Source organism: Peromyscus maniculatus, chromosome 22 (assembly GCF_049852395.1).
Source record: "Peromyscus maniculatus bairdii isolate BWxNUB_F1_BW_parent chromosome 22, HU_Pman_BW_mat_3.1, whole genome shotgun sequence".
Taxonomy (NCBI): Eukaryota; Metazoa; Chordata; class Mammalia; order Rodentia; family Cricetidae; genus Peromyscus; species Peromyscus maniculatus.
This window is the reverse complement of record NC_134873.1, coordinates 32961806-32970175: the sequence shown is the minus strand read 5'-3', so window position 1 is coordinate 32970175 and position 8370 is coordinate 32961806. Positions and strand designations below refer to the sequence as shown.

At 51.5% G+C, this 8370-nt stretch overlaps 1 long non-coding RNA gene across 1 annotated transcript; it reads left to right on the top strand.

Annotated features, from left to right (window-relative positions):
• The first annotated feature begins 1697 nt into the window (after positions 1-1697).
• On the top strand, positions 1698-6996 carry LOC143270095 (uncharacterized). The gene is made up of 3 exons (XR_013047023.1): positions 1698-2041; positions 6451-6587; positions 6913-6996. It is a non-coding gene; the product is annotated as an uncharacterized LOC143270095 (long non-coding RNA).
• Positions 6997-8370: the final 1374 nt, after the last annotated feature.

Below are 8370 nucleotides of genomic sequence, written 5' to 3'. Positions count from 1 at the left end.
GGGGGTGGGGCCATCTCTCCCATGGGGGTGGGGCCGGCTCTCCCATGGGGGTGGGGCCGGCTCTCCCATGGGGGTGGGGCCGGCTCTCCCATGGGGGTGGGGCCATCTCTCCCATGGGGGTGGGGCCGGCTCTCCCATGGGGGTGGGGCCATCTCTCCCATGGGGGTGGGGCCGGCTCTCCCATGGGGGTGGGGCCATCTCTCCCATGGGGGTGGGGCCGGCTCTCCCATGGGGGTGGGGCCATCTCTCCCATGGGGGTGGGGCCGGCTCTCCCATGGGGGTGGGGCCGGCTCTCCCATGGGGGTGGGGCCGGCTCTCCCATGGGGGTGGGGCCGGCTCTCCCATGGGGGTGGGGCCATCTCTCCCATGGGGGTGGGGCCGGCTCTCCCATGGGGGTGGGGCCATCTCTCCCATGGGGGTGGGGCCGGCTCTCCCATGGGGGTGGGGCCATCTCTCCCATGGGGGTGGGGCCGGCTCTCCATGGGGGTGGGGCCGGCTCTCCCATGGGGGTGGGGCCATCTCTCCCATGGGGGTGGGGCCGGCTCTCCCATGGGGGTGGGGCCGGCTCTCCCATGGGGGTGGGGCCAGCTCACGGACAGCAGGCGCTTTGGGCTGCTTATTTATATTGAAATGTGTCTACAGGAGGAAAGTGTCCACCCCAGCAGAGCAAGCCTGGCTCCCCACGGCAGTGCAACTCTCACTGACAGACACTCTCTCATCAGCATCCCCTACGCACCAGTGGGGATGGCATTCCTGCAGGGGGCGGACACGTGATCACAAGTCACGCCGCCAAATGTCCAGGTGATAAGGGCTTTGAGGACAAATGACGGGCACAGAGGGAGAGACGCGAACTCAAGACCAGCTCAGCTGCAGTCCTGCGGCTCCAGACCCACGTCCTGCTCTGGACTTGAAGGCGCTTTGAACTCTGTCTCAGCCAGTTGGGGTGACAGATGGCAGCTCCCGAACACCTTCCAGGAAGCGGGGTGCTTCTTCTTCTTCTTCTTTTTTTTTTTTTTTTTTTTTTTTTTTTTTGCCTCCGGAGGCTTTCTGTCCAGCCGCGCTTCCCAGAAGCCCCACCCGACACTTCCTCATCCTGGCCTGCTTGTGGCACCCACTCCAGAGCAGCCTTTCTAAGACTGGGAAAGCCGGTGGCTGCCCCTCCCCCAGCCAGTAACGACCCCTGCTGAACGCCCCCTCCATGAGGTCGGGCGAGCTCAAGGGCTGGAGATGCTCCCTGCAGCGTTCTATTTTATTTTGTTGCCCGTTAATACTCGATTAATTGAAAAAGTGTGTCCTCTAGCCAGGTCCAAGGCAGTTGAGGGTTCACCGAGTGCATAGGCAGGATGCCTGGGAGGTAAGACACAGTGCCAAGGACAGGGCCCAGCACCACAGGACTGGAGCGGCTGGAGACGCAGTAAAGGAAAGAGAAGCTGGCTGACAGCCGTCCTTGTCGCGAGCTGCAGCAGCCAACACCTTTTCGGGTTCACACACAACACACACACACACACACACACACACACACACACACACACACCCCGCTCTCACCACCAGCTAATAAAAGAATAAAAGATAAAATTGTCAGACTTCTTAGCACACGTCTGATTCCACAACATCTTTGCAATACTCACAATAATATTACAATCAAAGGTGTGAATAAAATAGCATGTCCCCTAAGGTGGCCGGGCAAAGCTGGGTCATGGGCAGCACAAACAGACAAGTTATCCTGACAGTGATGCTGTGGCTTACTCAGTGTGTGGGGGTGTGCATGTGTGAGCACATGCATGTGCACATCTCTGTGTGTTTGGTTGGCCGGGTTTTTTTTTTAAAGCAGGGTCTCATGTAGCCTCTACTGTCCTGGAACTTGTCATCCAGGATGATCTTGAACTCTTGATTTTTCTGCCTGCACCTCTCATGTTCTAGGACTACAGCCGTGAGTTTACCGTGCCCAGCAGTTTGATATTTGAGACAGGGTCCTTCAGCCCAAAGGTGACCTCCCATTGGCAATCCTCCTGCCTCCGCAACCCCAGTTCCGGGATCACAGGTGTGTATGACCACATCTAGCTTTGTTCTGGGTCTCTGGATCAAAAGAGTGGTAAATGGATGAAGCAGGACGTGAAAACCTGAGGACCAGAGTTCAGATCCCCAGAACCTGTGTCAAAGATTTGCAAGTGCCACGGTCATCTGTCACCCCAGTCCTCAGGCGGCAGAGACAGAGAACGCCCAGAACAACTGGCTAGTTAGACTGGTCCGTGAGCGAGCTCTGAGTTCGGCCGAAAGACCCTGCCGAAGTAAATAAAACGGGAATGGTCAAAAACACCTGACAGCTTCAAGTCTTCACCCGTGTGTGACCACACACATGCAAACACACGTACATACATGCATGCATGCATATACATCACCCCCAAAAGAGGGACCACTCCCCTCCAAGTGAAGTGAAGACACATCCAAGAAGCTTAGTAAGCAAGTGTTGAGGTGATTGATGTCTAAGAGGTGAGCAGGACGAGGTCTCACTCACCAGCTCCGCCGACAGGCTGTCTGCAAAACGGACCAGTTATTAACCTGGGGGTACATCTTGTTTGCGAGAACTCAGCGCATTAAGCTAATTTGTTTCTACATTTGATGGGATTGTTTCCTCTCGGGATTTTCATAACTGTAATTACTGTATTGCAACAAATGCTGAAGTTGAATGCCTCAATTACAATATATTTTTATTGTTATCCCGGGAATCAAAAAGAATCCATCTTTCTCAAAAACCTCTACCCTTTCCAAAACACACATTTCCATTTTCAAAATTTCTTGCAATAATACTTCCTCATAAACTCTTCCACCTTTTACCCTCTGATTGAGCTGTGAAAAAGCATGAGTCTATTTGCTAATATATATATATATACATGTATGTATATATACATGTATGTATATAAGTATGTATGTATGTATGTAAGTATGTATGTATGAACTGGAGAGGCAGCTCAGTGATTAAGAACTCTTCCAGCTCCTCCAGAGGAACTGAGGCGGGTTCCCAGCACCCACAATGAACAGCTCACTATGTAACTGCAACTCCAGGAGATCTGATGCCCTCTTCTGGTCACCAAGGGCACCACGTGCACTTGCCATTCTCTCTCTCTCTCTCTCTCTCTCTCTCTCTCTCTCTCTCTCTCTCTCTCTCTCTCTCACACACACACACACACACACACACACACAGACACACAGACACACACACCTGGCTCTGTCCCCTGCCCTCATATCCTGTCATCTGTGCTTTTGGTTTATGCGCTGTTGGGGTTTGAACCCGGGGCCTCACGCATGCTAGGCGAGAACTCTACCAACTGAGCCACATCTCCAGCTTCATCTTCTTCCCCCACCAGCATCAGTTTTTAACCTTCTAGAGACCGCCTGTCCAGACAAACCCCAGAGAAACACAAAAAGCATGGGCTGGATACTCGGGGCCGTTGTCAGTCCTGGGTCCAGTTATTGTTGCGACGTCATGTTATTAGCCTGTCGCTTAGGGATTGTAGCTAAATTTGATCTTTAAAGTGTTATCTGACCATAAAGTATAGGGGTTGGAATCGGGGTACTGCTCAGTGGGTAAGAGTGCTCGCTGTGAAAGCCAGAAGATCGGAGTTCAAATCCTCAACAGCCACATGAAAAACCAGGTGTACATGCCTCTCACCCCAGCACCCTGAGCTGGAAACTGGTGAATCCCGGGATTCTCTGGTATGATGACAGATCCTTTCTCAAAAAATAAGGAAAGAGTTAGAAGATAGCTGATGTGTTCCTCCAGCCTCTACATACACACGTGCTCAGACACAAAACAGAGGTTGAGAAGGAGGCAGCAAGCTCTATGCATGAAGGGCACCCAGCCACAACTGCAGCCTGTTTGTAACCCCTGAACTTGACTATGGAGCAGAACCTGATTCAAAAGCAGGAAGATGCAGCGTGTGGTTCCAAAGGTGTCCCCCCACCTCCGAATGAGTGTCAACTTCACACACCAAAGGTGACTTTGTATCTGGGAATAGGGTGCAGACCTGAGCTGGGAACGGTGGCTGTGGTGGTTTGAATAGGTATGCCCCCACCGCATAGACTCATGTGTTTGAAGGCTTGACCCATAGGGAGTGGCGCTATTAGGAGGTGTGGCCTTGTTGGAGTGGGTGTGGCCATATCGGAGGAAGTGTGTCACTGTGGAGGAGGGCTGTGAGGTCTCCTATGCTCCAGCTATGCCCAGTGTGGGACTCAGTTGCTTCTGCTGCCTGCGGATCCAGATGTAGGACTCTGAGCCCCTTTTCCAGCACCATATCTGCCTGCGTGCCGCCATGCTTCCAGCCGTGACAATGATGGACTGAACCTCTGGAATTGTAAGCCAGCCCCAATTCAATGTTTTCCTCTTTAAGAGGTGCCGTGGTCATGGTGTCTCTTCACAGCAATAGGAAGCCTATGACAGTGACACATGCCTGAAATCCCACATTCTGAAGGCAGCATTAGAGGTATCACTAAAAGTTCAGGGACAGCCTGGGGTGCATGAGACTTTGTCTCAAAAAAAAAAAAGTGCCCCCAACAAAACTTAATTCAGATTTGAGGTAAGATAGCACCTTGAGTTGTCCCAGTAGCCCAGACAACATCTCTCAGCTTGGAGGACTTTTCCCAGACAGTGTGGATCAAAAAGGTGCTGTGTAGGTGGAGGTCAAGGCCACCTGAATGCAAGGCCTCTGCACGCTACATAGAATGGGTAGGAATTCTCTCCTGGGGACTCCAGGATAACACCGTATCCAAGGGGGCCCTGTGAGACCAGAGGAACCCCAGCTCACCATCTTGGGAGACAATCAAGCCAAAATACTGCTGGATCCCAATGGCCTGTGGAAAAAAAATAGGACACACCCCCAGGCTTGGTCCTCCAGATCCTGCATCCTGGAACCACCCCACCCCACCCTTGCATGTGTGTGCAAAGGACTTCCACACCTACTAAGCAATCTGTGTGGTGTGGATGAGGTGGTTCCATCGTAGCACATCCTCACCAAGATAAATATCACTGAAAACTTGTAACAGCTGGGGACCAGCATGGAAGTACACGCCTATAATCCCAGCACTCAGTAGGCAGAGGCAGGAGGATCGCTAAAAGTTCAATGTCAGCCTGCGGGCTGGGAAACCGGCTCAGCAGTTAAAGGACTTGCCATGTACGCAGCAATCGTGGGCCAGGGTTCAGATCCCCAGAAGGCGTGTGGATGCCTAGTGGACACGGTAGCCATAATTCCAACAGCCCAGCCTCAGAGACTGGGTGTGCCGGGAGCAAGCTGGCTAGTTAGACTAGCCACATTGGCAAGCTACAGGTTCAAGACCCTGACTCAATGACTAGAATGAAAAGTGGCCCAGGAATACTCCAGACATCAACATAGGACTTCTACACATGCACATGCAGACATGTACAGAGAGAGAGAGAGAGAGAGAGAGAGAGAGAGAGAGAGAGAGAGAGAGAGAGAGAAAAGCCAACCTGAGCTACAAAATGAATTCAAGGGTATCCTGGGCTAGAGAATGAAGCCTTGAGGGGAAATAAAAGCCTAGTCTAGAATGTTCTATAGAATGTGATCTTCAGGATTCCGTTTAAAGGAAGGGCACTGGCCTCTTTGGTGATGTATTGTGTCCCCCAATATACTGTGTCTCCCAATAAAATAAAACTTGCCTAGAGATCAGAGGAAATAGCCAGGCAATGGTAGCGCACACCTTTATTCCTATCACTTGGCAGGCAGGGATCTGTCTGGATCTTTGTGAGTTCAAGGCCACACTGGAAACAGAGCCAGGCGTGGTGGCACATACCTTAAATTCCAACACTAGTTAACCACGGAGGACTGTAGGTCTGTACAGACAGACAGGAAGTGACAGGACTGGGCAGAAGAGGAAGTGATGTAGCTGGACAGAGAGAGCAAATCAGATGGCAGAACAGCAAGGCATATAGGTGTGGGTAGACAGGAAGTAGCTCGCCTTTGGAAGCTGCAGAGTTGGTGAGGTGAGGTTAGCTGTGACTTTCCCTATTTCCCTGATCTCTCTCAGGTTTGCACCCCTGTATCTGGCTCTGTGTTTTTTATTAATAAGACCATTGAGAAATTCCTCTGCAGCCTCTGGGTCATGTGACCAGAGGTCCTGCTGCTACTGTGAAAATGGGACACTGGGCTTGTACGAAGGGACCCCCTGACATCACAGGGAGAAGCAGCCAGCAACAGGAAGGTCTCCTGGGACACAAAGGGGGCTCAGCACCCAGGTTCGTCACTCACCATGAAGTTCCTGTCACCAGCACCACCTGCAAAGGTAGCCCGGGTCTGCCTCGCTGGTGACTGTACCCTGTCAACATGTCAGAAAGCAGAGAGAAGGGGACACTGGGGCAATGCACGCTTTCACCACTTTGTTTTTATTTATCATAGCCCATGGGACAGCATCACCCACATCCAGGTCTTTTCTCCTCAGTTAAACCTTCCAGGACATGTCCTCACAAACACGCCCAGAGGTGCGCCTCCTAGGTGATGCTAAATCCATCCAGTTGGCAGTGGCAATGACCTGTCACTCATGTGCTATGTCAGAATGAGTTCCAACAGGAAAAAATGGTAAGAGACAAAAGCTGGGGGGGGGGGGGGCGCCATTGAAAATGACGTTTTTTGACTCCTAAAGAAGGCCCATGCCCATGTTTTGATGCTGGTGATCACGGCTATCAAAGGGCCCTGCCAGCTAGCCCCTTGAGTGCATTTACAGAATAATGTAATGTTTTGCCTCCGAATCTATTTTGCAGACATTTAAACCGATACAAAAATTTTAGATGGCAAGAAAGAAACGTGTGAGAATATACGTATTTTCACACGCCGTTAAGGGGTTTGCATGAACAAAAATGTTTAGAGATTATAATTCTAAACGCTTGATCTCTTTCTGTTTCAGACTGTGTTCGAGACATCAGCTCTCATGTTAGAACCTACCCCAGATGGGATGCTGTAAGACAGCCATGACACACTGTGTTGCCAGTATTCTGTCTTGTCATTCTATGGGGTTTGGGTGGGAGGGAACTAATCTCCATTAGGTGTTATTTTAATTGTATTTTACCAGTGATGAAGATGAGGATGAGCATGTGTGGTGTATGTAAGAGGTTTTCTCCCCACCCCTGGGTAGTAAGTTTGTCCACCAGATCAAGTCGAATTGAAAAAGAGTAACAACAGGTTTATTTTTGCAAAGCAACTCCTGGGCAGGTTCACCAGTCCCAGAGATCGAGGCTGGAGAAGCCCCATCCTCGAACTAAAGCAGGGAGACTTTATAGGTTGTAGGCAAGAGGTGGTGACGTGCCCGCCACAAGCTTGGATTTGTGCCCAAGGATGGTCAAAAGCTAAGCAGTTAGGCGGGGATTTGGGCTGCTGGAGACCCCAGGGGAGAAAGTCACAACAGTTGCTAAGAATATGGAACTGGGTTTTTTTGGCAGCTTTTTCTTTGTTGGGAGACTCTAGGAGTGGGCGGGGTTGAGAGAGAGAGAGAGAGAGAGAGAGAGAGAGAGAGAGAGAGAGAGAGAGAGAGAGAGAGAGAGAGAGAGAGAGAGATGGGGCTCTCTGGATCATGCAGGGGTGAGCTGGAGGTTCCAACAGTATGAACGCCTGTGTGTACAGGAGGACATCATATGTCCTGTTCTGTCCCCTTCCTCCCAGGGTCTCTCACTAAACCTGGAGTGAGGCTGGCAGCCAGCAAGTCCCAGCAATCCTTTTGTCTCCGTCTCCACGGTTCTGGGGTTACGGGTGCATTCAGGTTTTCACACGGTGCTGGATCTGAACTCGGGTCCTCATCATATGCAGCAAGCGCTCTCAATCACTGGACCACTTCTCCAGCCCCAACCAGATGTGCTTGCGTAAGGTACATCATATAGCTGTGGTCAACGGTGAGTTAGCTAGCAGCTGGGGCTTCTCAAAGCTGTTCTCATACACACTTATTTTAATTTTGAGACAGGGACTCGTTACGCAGCTGTGGATGGCCTGGTACTCACTCTGTAGACCAGGCTGGCTTCGAACTCCTAGGGAGCTGCCTGCCTCTGCCTCCTGGGGGCTGGGACTGAAGTTGTGCACCACCTTTAATGGCTGATGCTGGCTGTCACTGCAACTCCTATACTACTGTTGTTTTTTTCCTGCCTGGGCTTCCTCACAAAGTGGCAGCTACAGACAGAGCGCGGAGGTCTTGAGAAACATCCGGGGGAATTGCTTTTTCCATGAGCCGGTCTTGAAAGTCATGGGGCATCACTGCTGTTGTCTCTCACTGGAGAGAATCATGAAGCCCCTTCCCTTCCAGGGATTGGGGGCATGGACAGCGCCCCTCCCTCCTGGTACTGGGATGGAGCATTGGAACTTCGTGTACAGCCACAAA